This window comes from Oncorhynchus keta, chromosome 19, assembly GCF_023373465.1.
Source record: "Oncorhynchus keta strain PuntledgeMale-10-30-2019 chromosome 19, Oket_V2, whole genome shotgun sequence".
NCBI lineage: Eukaryota > Metazoa > Chordata > Actinopteri > Salmoniformes > Salmonidae > Oncorhynchus > Oncorhynchus keta.
The window spans coordinates 14412799-14424388 of record NC_068439.1 but is presented as its reverse complement, the minus strand read 5'-3'; positions in this window follow the sequence as shown (position 1 = coordinate 14424388).

The following is an 11590-nucleotide window of genomic DNA, read 5'->3' as shown; positions in this document are numbered from 1 at the left end:
TATTTAACAAACTAATGCTAATTACAGCATAATGAATGTAGATGAAGGAGAGTGGGAGGCCCCACATTATGTTGTGATTGTCAGAGTGTGTTATTGGGGGCGCTCACCTCCGCCTCGCGGAAATCGCTTCATCTAGAATCTAGAATATCGGCACTCTTACACATGTAAGTAAGGGCTTTTGTGCTGACACAGACACACAGACACACAGACACACACACACACACACACACACACACACACACACACACACACACACACACACACACACACACACACACACACACACACACACACACACACACACACACACACACATACACACACACTCACATACACGCACACTGACAGACATACCCCAGTGTGTTTCAAGTCATGGGACATGTCCTAATTTTGAGGGGAGATGTTTAGAGTTGCTTCTAAATTCACCCGTAGCCCATCTCTGAATCCATCTTCGATCCATCTCTGAATCCATCTTCGATCCATCTCTGAATCCATCTTCGATCCATCTCTGAATCCATCTTCGATCCATCTCTGAATCCATCTTCGATCCATCTCTGAATCCATCTTCGATCCATCTCTGAATCCATCTTCGATCCATCTCTGAATCCATCTTCGATCCATCTCTGAATCCATCTTCGATCCATCTCTGAATCCATCTTCGATCCATCTCTGAATCCATCTTCGATCCATCCCCGAATCCATCTTCGATCCATCTCCGAATCCATCTTCGATCCATCTCTGAATCCATCTTCGATCCATCTCTGAATCCATCTTCGATCCATCTCTGAATCCATCTTCGACCCATCTCTGAATCCATCTTCGATCCATCTCTGAATCCATCTTCGATCCATCTCTGAATCCATCTTCGATCCATCTCTGAATCCATCTTCGATCCATCTCTGAATCCATCTTCGATCCATCTCTGAATCCATCTTCGACCCATCTCTGAATCCATCTTCGATCCATCTCTGAATCCATCTTCGATCCATCTCTGAATCCATCTTCGATCCATCTCTGAATCCATCTTCGATCCATCCCCGAATCCATCTGTCCAGTGGTGGTTTTGAGTAATGATTCCTAATCGCCTTTTATCAATCTGTAATTTTCTTCTTCTGTCCAGTCTGTCAACATCTATTGTTTTGTCAGCTAATTTGACAATGACACACTATCAATCTAACGACTGACACAAAATCCTCTGTGTTTAATGACAAGTAAACAATTCCATCACATCATCACACACAGCTTCACACCACAACAAAAAGGAAGACAAAAAGAGAAAGGATTACAGGTGTTTGTCAACTGAGGGAAGCGGGGTATCAGTTCTTTTTTTCATTCTTCATTTCTTGTCTTTTAACTTTGAACATGAGTTCTGTGTTGGACACATTAGCATTTCAAAGCCCTCTCCTTTATGGCTAAAATTCCATCACAAGCAATTATTAAATGGACATTCGTAAGTGCTGACAAGGACTAAGATACTGTTAAAAAAAGAAGAGTTGCCTCTTTTGGTAATGAAGAGAAGAGAAGGGCGAAAGGGATGGAAATGTCTATGGTAGAAGTGATGGAACCGTGAGGGGCCGCTACAGAAGGCGGGGGGAAGGGAGGGAGGCGATTCCCGCCATTGGGTGAGAGAAGAACCTATAAATAGGATCTGGGGGAGAGAAGAACCTATAAATAGGATCTGGGGGAGAGAAGAACACATAAATAGGGTCTGGGGGAGAGAAGAACACATAAATAGGGTCTGGGGGAGAGAGGAACCTAGAAATAGGATCTGGGGGAGAGAAGAACCTATAAATAGGATCTGGGGGAGAGAAGAACACATAAATAGGGTCTGGGGGAGAGAAGAACCTATAAATAGGGTCTGGGGAGAGAAGAACCTATAAATAGGATCTGGGGGAGAGAAGAACCTATAAATAGGATCTGGGGGAGAGAACCTATAAATAGGATCTGGGGGAGAGAAGAACCTATAAATAGGATCTGGGGGAGAGAAGAACACATAAATAGGGTCTGGGGGAGAGAAGAACCTATAAATAGGATCTGGGGGAGAGAAGAACCTATAAATAGGATCTGGGGGAGAGAAGAACACATAAATAGGGTCTGGGGGAGAGAAGAACCTATAAATAGGATCTGGGGGAGAGAAGAACACATAAATAGGGTCTGGGGGAGAGAAGAACCTATAAATAGGATCTGGGGGAGAGAAGAACCTATAAATAGGATCTGGGGGAGAGAAGAACACATAAATAGGATCTGGGGGAGAGAAGAACACATAAATAGGATCTGGGGGAGAGAAGAACCTATAAATAGGATCTGGGGGAGAGAAGAACCTATAAATAGGATCTGGGGGAGAGAAGAACACATAAATAGGATCTGGGGGAGAGAAGAACACATAAATAGGATCTGGGGGAGAGAAGAACACATAAATAGGATCTGGGGGAGAGGGAACACATAAATAGGATCTGGGGGAGAGAAGAACACTATAAATAGGATCTGGGGGAGAGAAGAACACATAAATAGGATCTGGGGGAGAGAAGAACCTATAAATAGGATCTGGGGGAGAGAAGAACCTATAAATAGGATCTGGGGGAGAGAAGAACACATAAATAGGATCTGGGGGAGAGAAGAACCTATAAATAGGATCTAGGGGAGAGAAGAACACATAAATAGGATCTGGGGGAGAGAAGAACACATAAATAGGATCTGGGGGAGAGAGGAACCTATAAATACAATCTGGGAGAGAGGAACCTATAAATAGGATCTGGGGGAGAGAGGAACCTATAAATAAAATCTGGAGAAGAGAATAACCTATAAATAGGGTTTAAGGGGAGAGAGGAACCTATAAATAAGATCTGGGGGAGAGAGGAGCCTATAAATAGGATCTGGGGGAGAGAGGAACCTTTAAATAGGATCTGGGGGAGAGAGGAACCTATAAATATGATCTGGGGGAGAGAGGAACCTATAAATATGATCTGGGGAGAGAAGGAACCTATAAATACAATCTGGGGGAGAGAGGAACCTATAAATAAATCTGGGGAGAGAGAGAACCTATAAATACAATCTGGGGAGAGAGAGGAACCTATAAATACAATCTGGGGAGAGAGGAACCTATAAATAGGATCTGGGGAGAGAGGAACCTATAAATATAATCTGGGGAGAGAGGGAACCTATAAATACAATCTGGGGAGAGAGAGGAACCTATAAATACAATCTGGGGAGAGAGGGAACCTATAAATACAATCTGGGGAGAGAGAGGAACCTATAAATACAATCTGGGGAGAGAGGAACCTATAAATACAATCTGGGGAGAGAGGAACCTATAAATACAATCTGGGGAGAGAGAGAACCTATAAATACAATCTGGGGGAGAGAGGAACCTATAAATACAATCTGGGGAGAGAGGAACCTATAAATACAATCTGGGGAGAGAGAGGAACCTATAAATAATCTGGGGGAGAGAGAGGAACCTATAAATACAATCTGGGGAGAGAGGAACCTATAAATACAATCTGGGGAGAGAGAGGAACCTATAAATACAATCTGGGGAGAGAGAGGAACCTATAAATACAATCTGGGGAGAGAGAGGAACCTATAAATACAATCTGGGAGAGAGAGGAACCTATAAATACAATCTGGGGAGAGAGAGGAACCTATAAATACAATCTGGGGAGAGAGGAACCTATAAATACAATCTGGGAGAGAGAGGAACCTATAAATACAATCTGGGGGAGAGAGGAACCTATAAATACAATCTGGGGAGAGAGAGGAACCTATAAATACAATCTGGGGAGAGAGAGGAACCTATAAATACAATCTGGGGAGAGAGAGGAACCTATAAATACAATCTGGGGAGAGAGAGGAACCTATAAATACAATCTGGGGAGAGAGGAACCTATAAATACAATCTGGGAGAGAGAGGAACCTATAAATACAATCTGGGGAGAGAGAGGAACCTATAAATACAATCTGGGGAGAGAGAGGAACCTATAAATACAATCTGGGGAGAGAGAGGAACCTATAAATACAATCTGGGGAGAGAGAGGAACCTATAAATACAATCTGGGGAGAGAGAGGAACCTATAAATACAATCTGGGGAGAGAGAGGAACCTATAAATACAATCTGGGGAGAGAGAGGAACCTATAAATACAATCTGGGAGAGAGAGGAACCTATAAATACAATCTGGGGAGAGAGAGGAACCTATAAATACAATCTGGGGAGAGAGAGGAACCTATAAATACAATCTGGGAGAGAGAGGAACCTATAAATACAATCTGGGGAGAGAGAGGAACCTATAAATACAATCTGGGGAGAGAGAGGAACCTATAAATACAATCTGGGGAGAGAGGAACCTATAAATACAATCTGGGGAGAGAGAGGAACCTATAAATACAATCTGGGGAGAGAGAGGAACCTATAAATACAATCTGGGGAGAGAGAAACCTATAAATACAATCTGGGGAGAGAGAGGAACCTATAAATACAATCTGGGGAGAGAGAGGAACCTATAAATACAATCTGGGGAGAGAGAGGAACCTATAAATACAATCTGGGGAGAGAGGAACCTATAAATACAATCTGGGGAGAGAGAGGAACCTATAAATACAATCTGGGGAGAGAGAGGAACCTATAAATACAATCTGGGGAGAGAGAGGAACCTATAAATACAATCTGGGGAGAGAGAGGAACCTATAAATACAATCTGGGGAGAGAGAGGAACCTATAAATACAATCTGGGGAGAGAGAGGAACCTATAAATACAATCTGGGGAGAGAGAGGAACCTATAAATACAATCTGGGGAGAGAGAGGAACCTATAAATACAATCTGGGGAGAGAGAGGAACCTATAAATACAATCTGGGGAGAGAGAGGAACCTATAAATACAATCTGGGGAGAGAGAGGAACCTATAAATACAATCTGGGAGAGAGGAACCTATAAATACAATCTGGGGAGAGAGAGGAACCTATAAATACAATCTGGGGAGAGAGAGGAACCTATAAATACAATCTGGGGAGAGAGAGGAACCTATAAATACAATCTGGGGAGAGAGAGGAACCTATAAATACAATCTGGGGAGAGAGAGGAACCTATAAATACAATCTGGGGAGAGAGAGGAACCTATAAATACAATCTGGGGAGAGAGAGGAACCTATAAATACAATCTGGGGAGAGAGAGGAACCTATAAATACAATCTGGGAGAGAGAGGAACCTATAAATACAATCTGGGGAGAGAGGAACCTATAAATACAATCTGGGGAGAGAGAGGAACCTATAAATACAATCTGGGGAGAGAGGAACCTATAAATACAATCTGGGAGAGAGAGGAACCTATAAATACAATCTGGGGAGAGAGAGGAACCTATAAATACAATCTGGGGGAGAGAGAGGAACCTATAAATACAATCTGGGGAGAGAGGAACCTATAAATACAATCTGGGGAGAGAGGAACCTATAAATACAATCTGGGGAGAGAGAGGAACCTATAAATACAATCTGGGGAGAGAGGAACCTATAAATACAATCTGGGGAGAGAGGAACCTATAAATACAATCTGGGGAGAGAGAGGAACCTATAAATACAATCTGGGGAGAGAGGAACCTATAAATACAATCTGGGGGAGAGAGGAACCTATAAATACAATCTGGGGAGAGAGAGGAACCTATAAATACAATCTGGGGAGAGAGAGGAACCTATAAATACAATCTGGGGAGAGAGAGGAACCTATAAATACAATCTGGGGAGAGAGAGGACCTATAAATACAATCTGGGGAGAGAGAGGAACCTATAAATACAATCTGGGGAGAGAGAGAACCTATAAATACAATCTGGGAGAGAGGAACCTATAAATACAATCTGGGGGGAGAGAGGAACCTATAAATACAATCTGGGGAGAGAGAGAACCTATAAATACAATCTGGGGAGAGAGAGGAACCTATAAATACAATCTGGGGAGAGAGAGGAACCTATAAATACAATCTGGGGAGAGAGAGGAACCTATAAATACAATCTGGGGAGAGAGAGGAACCTATAAATACAATCTGGGGAGAGAGAGGAACCTATAAATACAATCTGGGGAGAGAGAGGAACCTATAAATACAATCTGGGGAGAGAGAGGAACCTATAAATACAATCTGGGGAGAGAGAGGAACCTATAAATACAATCTGGGGAGAGAGAGGAACCTATAAATACAATCTGGGGAGAGAGAGGAACCTATAAATACAATCTGGGGAGAGAGAGGAACCTATAAATACAATCTGGGAGAGAGAGGAACCTATAAATACAATCTGGGGAGAGAGAGGAACCTATAAATACAATCTGGGGAGAGAGAGGAACCTATAAATACAATCTGGGGAGAGAGAGAACCTATAAATACAATCTGGGGAGAGAGAGGAACCTATAAATACAATCTGGGGAGAGAGAGGAACCTATAAATACAATCTGGGGAGAGAGAGGAACCTATAAATACAATCTGGGAGAGAGAGGAACCTATAAATACAATCTGGGGAGAGAGGAACCTATAAATACAATCTGGGGAGAATATAAATACAATCTGGGGAGAGAGAGGAACCTATAAATACAATCTGGGGAGAGAGGAACCTATAAATACAATCTGGGAGAGAGAGGAACCTATAAATACAATCTGGGGAGAGAGGAACCTATAAATACAATCTGGGAGAGAGAGGAACCTATAAATACAATCTGGGGAGAGAGAGGAACCTATAAATACAATCTGGGGAGAGAGAGGAACCTATAAATACAATCTGGGGGAGAGAGGAACCTATAAATACAATCTGGGGAGAGAGGAACCTATAAATACAATCTGGGGAGAGAGAGGAACCTATAAATACAATCTGGGGAGAGAGAGGAACCTATAAATACAATCTGGGGAGAGAGGAACCTATAAATACAATCTGGGGAGAGAGGAACCTATAAATACAATCTGGGGAGAGAGAGGAACCTATAAATACAATCTGGGGAGAGAGAGGAACCTATAAATACAATCTGGGGAGAGAGGAACCTATAAATACAATCTGGGGAGAGAGAGGAACCTATAAATACAATCTGGGGAGAGAGAGGAACCTATAAATACAATCTGGGGAGAGAGAGGAACCTATAAATACAATCTGGGGAGAGAGAGGAACCTATAAATACAATCTGGGGGAGAGAGGAACCTATAAATACAATCTGGGGAGAGAGAGGAACCTATAAATACAATCTGGGGAGAGAGGAACCTATAAATACAATCTGGGGGAGAGAGGAACCTATAAATACAATCTGGGAGAGAGAGGAACCTATAAATACAATCTGGGGAGAGAGAGAACCTATAAATACAATCTGGGGAGAGAGAGGAACCTATAAATACAATCTGGGGAGAGAGAGGAACCTATAAATACAATCTGGGGAGAGAGGAACCTATAAATACAATCTGGGGAGAGAGAGGAACCTATAAATACAATCTGGGAGAGAGAGGAACCTATAAATACAATCTGGGGGAGAGAGGAACCTATAAATACAATCTGGGGAGAGAGAGGAACCTATAAATACAATCTGGGGAGAGAGAGGAACCTATAAATACAATCTGGGGAGAGAGAGGAACCTATAAATACAATCTGGGGAGAGAGAGGAACCTATAAATACAATCTGGGGAGAGAGGAACCTATAAATACAATCTGGGGAGAGAGGAACCTATAAATACAATCTGGGGAGAGAGAGGAACCTATAAATACAATCTGGGGAGAGAGAGGAACCTATAAATACAATCTGGGGAGAGAGGTGAACCTATAAATACAATCTGGGGAGAGAGAGGAACCAATAAATAAAATATGGGGAGAGAGAGGAACCTATAAATACAATCTGGGGGAGAGAGGAACCTATAAATACAATCTGGGGAGAGAGAGGAACCTATAAATACAATCTGGGGAGAGAGAGGAACCTATAAATACAATCTGGGGAGAGAGAGGAACCAATAAATACAATATGGGGAGAGAGGAACCTATAAATACAATCTGGGGAGAGAGAGGAACCTATAAATACAATCTGGGGAGAGAGGAACCTATAAATACAATCTGGGGAGAGAGAACCTATAAATACAATCTGGGGAGAGAGACCTATAAATACAATCTGGGGAGAGAGAGGAACCTATAAATACAATCTGGGGAGAGAGAGGAACCTATAAATACAATCTGGGGAGAGAGGGAACCTATAAATACAATCTGGGGAGAGAGAGGAACCTATAAATACAATCTGGGGAGAGAGGAACCTATAAATACAATCTGGGGAGAGAGAGGAACCTATAAATACAATCTGGGGAGAGAGGAACCTATAAATACAATCTGGGGAGAGAGAGAACCTATAAATACAATCTGGGAGAGAGAGGAACCTATAAATACAATCTGGGGAGAGAGAGGAACCTATAAATACAATCTGGGGAGAGAGAGGAACCTATAAATACAATCTGGGGAGAGAGAGGAACCTATAAATACAATCTGGGGAGAGAGAGGAACCTATAAATACAATCTGGGGAGAGAGAGGAACCTATAAATACAATCTGGGGAGAGAGGAACCTATAAATACAATCTGGGGAGAGAGAGGAACCTATAAATACAATCTGGGGAGAGAGAACCTATAAATACAATCTGGGGAGACCTATAAATACAATCTGGGGAGAGAGGAACCTATAAATACAATCTGGGGAGAGAGGAACCTATAAATACAATCTGGGGAGAGAGAGGAACCTATAAATACAGTCTGGGGGAGAGAGGAACCTATAAATACAATCTGGGGGAGAGAGGAACCTATAAATACAATCTGGGGAGAGAGGAACCTATAAATACAATCTGGGGAGAGAGAGAACCTATAAATACAATCTGGGAGAGAGAGGAACCTATAAATACAATCTGGGGAGAGAGGAACCTATAAATACAATCTGGGGAGAGAGGAACCTATAAATACAATCTGGGGAGAGAGGAACCTATAAATACAATCTGGGGAGAGAGGAACCTATAAATACAATCTGGGGAGAGAGAGAACCTATAAATACAATCTGGGGAGAGAGAGGAACCTATAAATACAATCTGGGGAGAGAGAGGAACCTATAAATACAATCTGGGGAGAGAGAGGAACCTATAAATACAATCTGGGGAGAGAGGAACCTATAAATACAATCTGGGGAGAGAGGAACCTATAAATACAATCTGGGGAGAGAGAGGAACCTATAAATACAATCTGGGGAGAGAGAGGAACCTATAAATACAATCTGGGGAGAGAGAGGAACCTATAAATACAATCTGGGGAGAGAGAGGAACCTATAAATACAATCTGGGGAGAGAGGAACCTATAAATACAATCTGGGGAGAGAGAGGAACCTATAAATACAATCTGGGGAGAGAGGAACCTATAAATACAATCTGGGGAGAGAGAGGAACCTATAAATACAATCTGGGGAGAGAGAGGAACCTATAAATACAATCTGGGGAGAGAGAGAACCTATAAATACAATCTGGGGAGAGAGGAACCTATAAATACAATCTGGGGAGAGAGGAACCTATAAATACAATCTGGGGAGAGAGAGGAACCTATAAATACAATCTGGGGATAAATACAATCTGGGGAGAGAGGAACCTATAAATACAATCTGGGGAGAGAGAGGAACCTATAAATACAATCTGGGGAGAGAGAGGAACCTATAAATACAATCTGGGGAGAGAGAGGAACCTATAAATACAATCTGGGGAGAGAGAGGAACCTATAAATACAATCTGGGGAGAGAGAACCTATAAATACAATCTGGGGAGGAAACCTATAAATACAATCTGGGGAGAGAGAGGAACCTATAAATACAATCTGGGAGAGAGAGGAACCTATAAATACAATCTGGGGAGAGAGAGGAACCTATAAATACAATCTGGGGAGAGAGAGGAACCTATAAATACAATCTGGGGAGAGAGAGGAACCTATAAATACAATCTGGGGAGAGAGAGGAACCTAAAAATACAATCTGGGGAGAGAGAGGAACCTATAAATACAATCTGGGGAGAGAGAGGAACCTATAAATACAATCTGGGGAGAGAGAGGAACCTATAAATACAATCTGGGGAGAGAGAGGAACCTATAAATACAATCTGGGGAGAGAGGAACCTATAAATACAATCTGGGGAGAGAGAGGAACCTATAAATACAATCTGGGGAGAGAGGAACCTATAAATACAATCTGGGGAGAGAGGAACCTATAAATACAATCTGGGGAGAGAGGAACCTATAAATACAATCTGGGGGAGAGAGGAACCTATAAATACAATCTGGGGAGAGAGGAACCTATAAATACAATCTGGGGAGAGAGGGAAGACCTATAAATACAATCTGGGGAGAGAGAGGAACCTATAAATACAATCTGGGGAGAGAGAGGAACCTATAAATACAATCTGGGGAGAGAGAGGCACCTATAAATACAATCTGGGGAGAGAGAGGAACCTATAAATACAATCTGGGGAGAGAGAGAACCTATAAATACAATCTGGGGAGAGAGAGGAACCTATAAATACAATCTGGGGAGAGAGGAACCTATAAATACAATCTGGGGAGAGAGAGGAACCTATAAATACAATCTGGGGAGAGAGAGGAACCTATAAATACAATCTGGGGAGAGAGGAACCTATAAATACAATCTGGGGAGAGAGAGGAACCTATAAATACAATCTGGGGAGAGAGAGGAACCTATAAATACAATCTGGGGAGAGAGGAACCTATAAATACAATCTGGGGAGAGAGAGGAACCTATAAATACAATCTGGGGAGAGAGGAACTTATAAATACAATCTGGGGAGAGAGAGGAACCTATAAATACAATCTGGGGAGAATCTGGGGAGAGAGGAACCTATAAATACAATCTGGGGAGAGAGGGAACCTATAAATACAATCTGGGGAGAGAGAGGAACCTATAAATACAATCTGGGGAGAGAGAGGAACCTATAAATACAATCTGGGGAGAGAGAGGAACCTATAAATACAATCTGGGGAAGAGGAACCTATAAATACAATCTGGGGAGAGAGAGGAACCTATAAATACAATCTGGGGAGAGAGAGGAACCTATAAATACAATCTGGGGAGAGAGAGGAACCTATAAATACAATCTGGGGAGAGAGGAACCTATAAATACAATCTGGGGAGAGAGGAACCTATAAATACAATCTGGGGAGAGAGAGGAACCTATAAATACAATCTGGGGAGAGAGGAACCTATAAATACAATCTGGGGAGAGAGAGGAACCTATAAATACAATCTGGGGAGAGAGGAACCTATAAATACAATCTGGGGAGAGAGAGGAACCTATAAATACAATCTGGGGAGAGAGGAACCTATAAATACAATCTGGGGAGAGAGGAACCTATAAATACAATCTGGGGAGAGAGAGGAACCTATAAATACAATCTGGGGACCTATAAATACAATCTGGGGAGAGAGAGGAACCTATAAATACAATCTGGGGAGAGAGAGGAACCTATAAATACAATCTGGGGAGAGAGGAACCTATAAATACAATCTGGGGAGAGAGGAACCTATAAATACAATCTGGGGAGAGAGGAACCTATAAATAC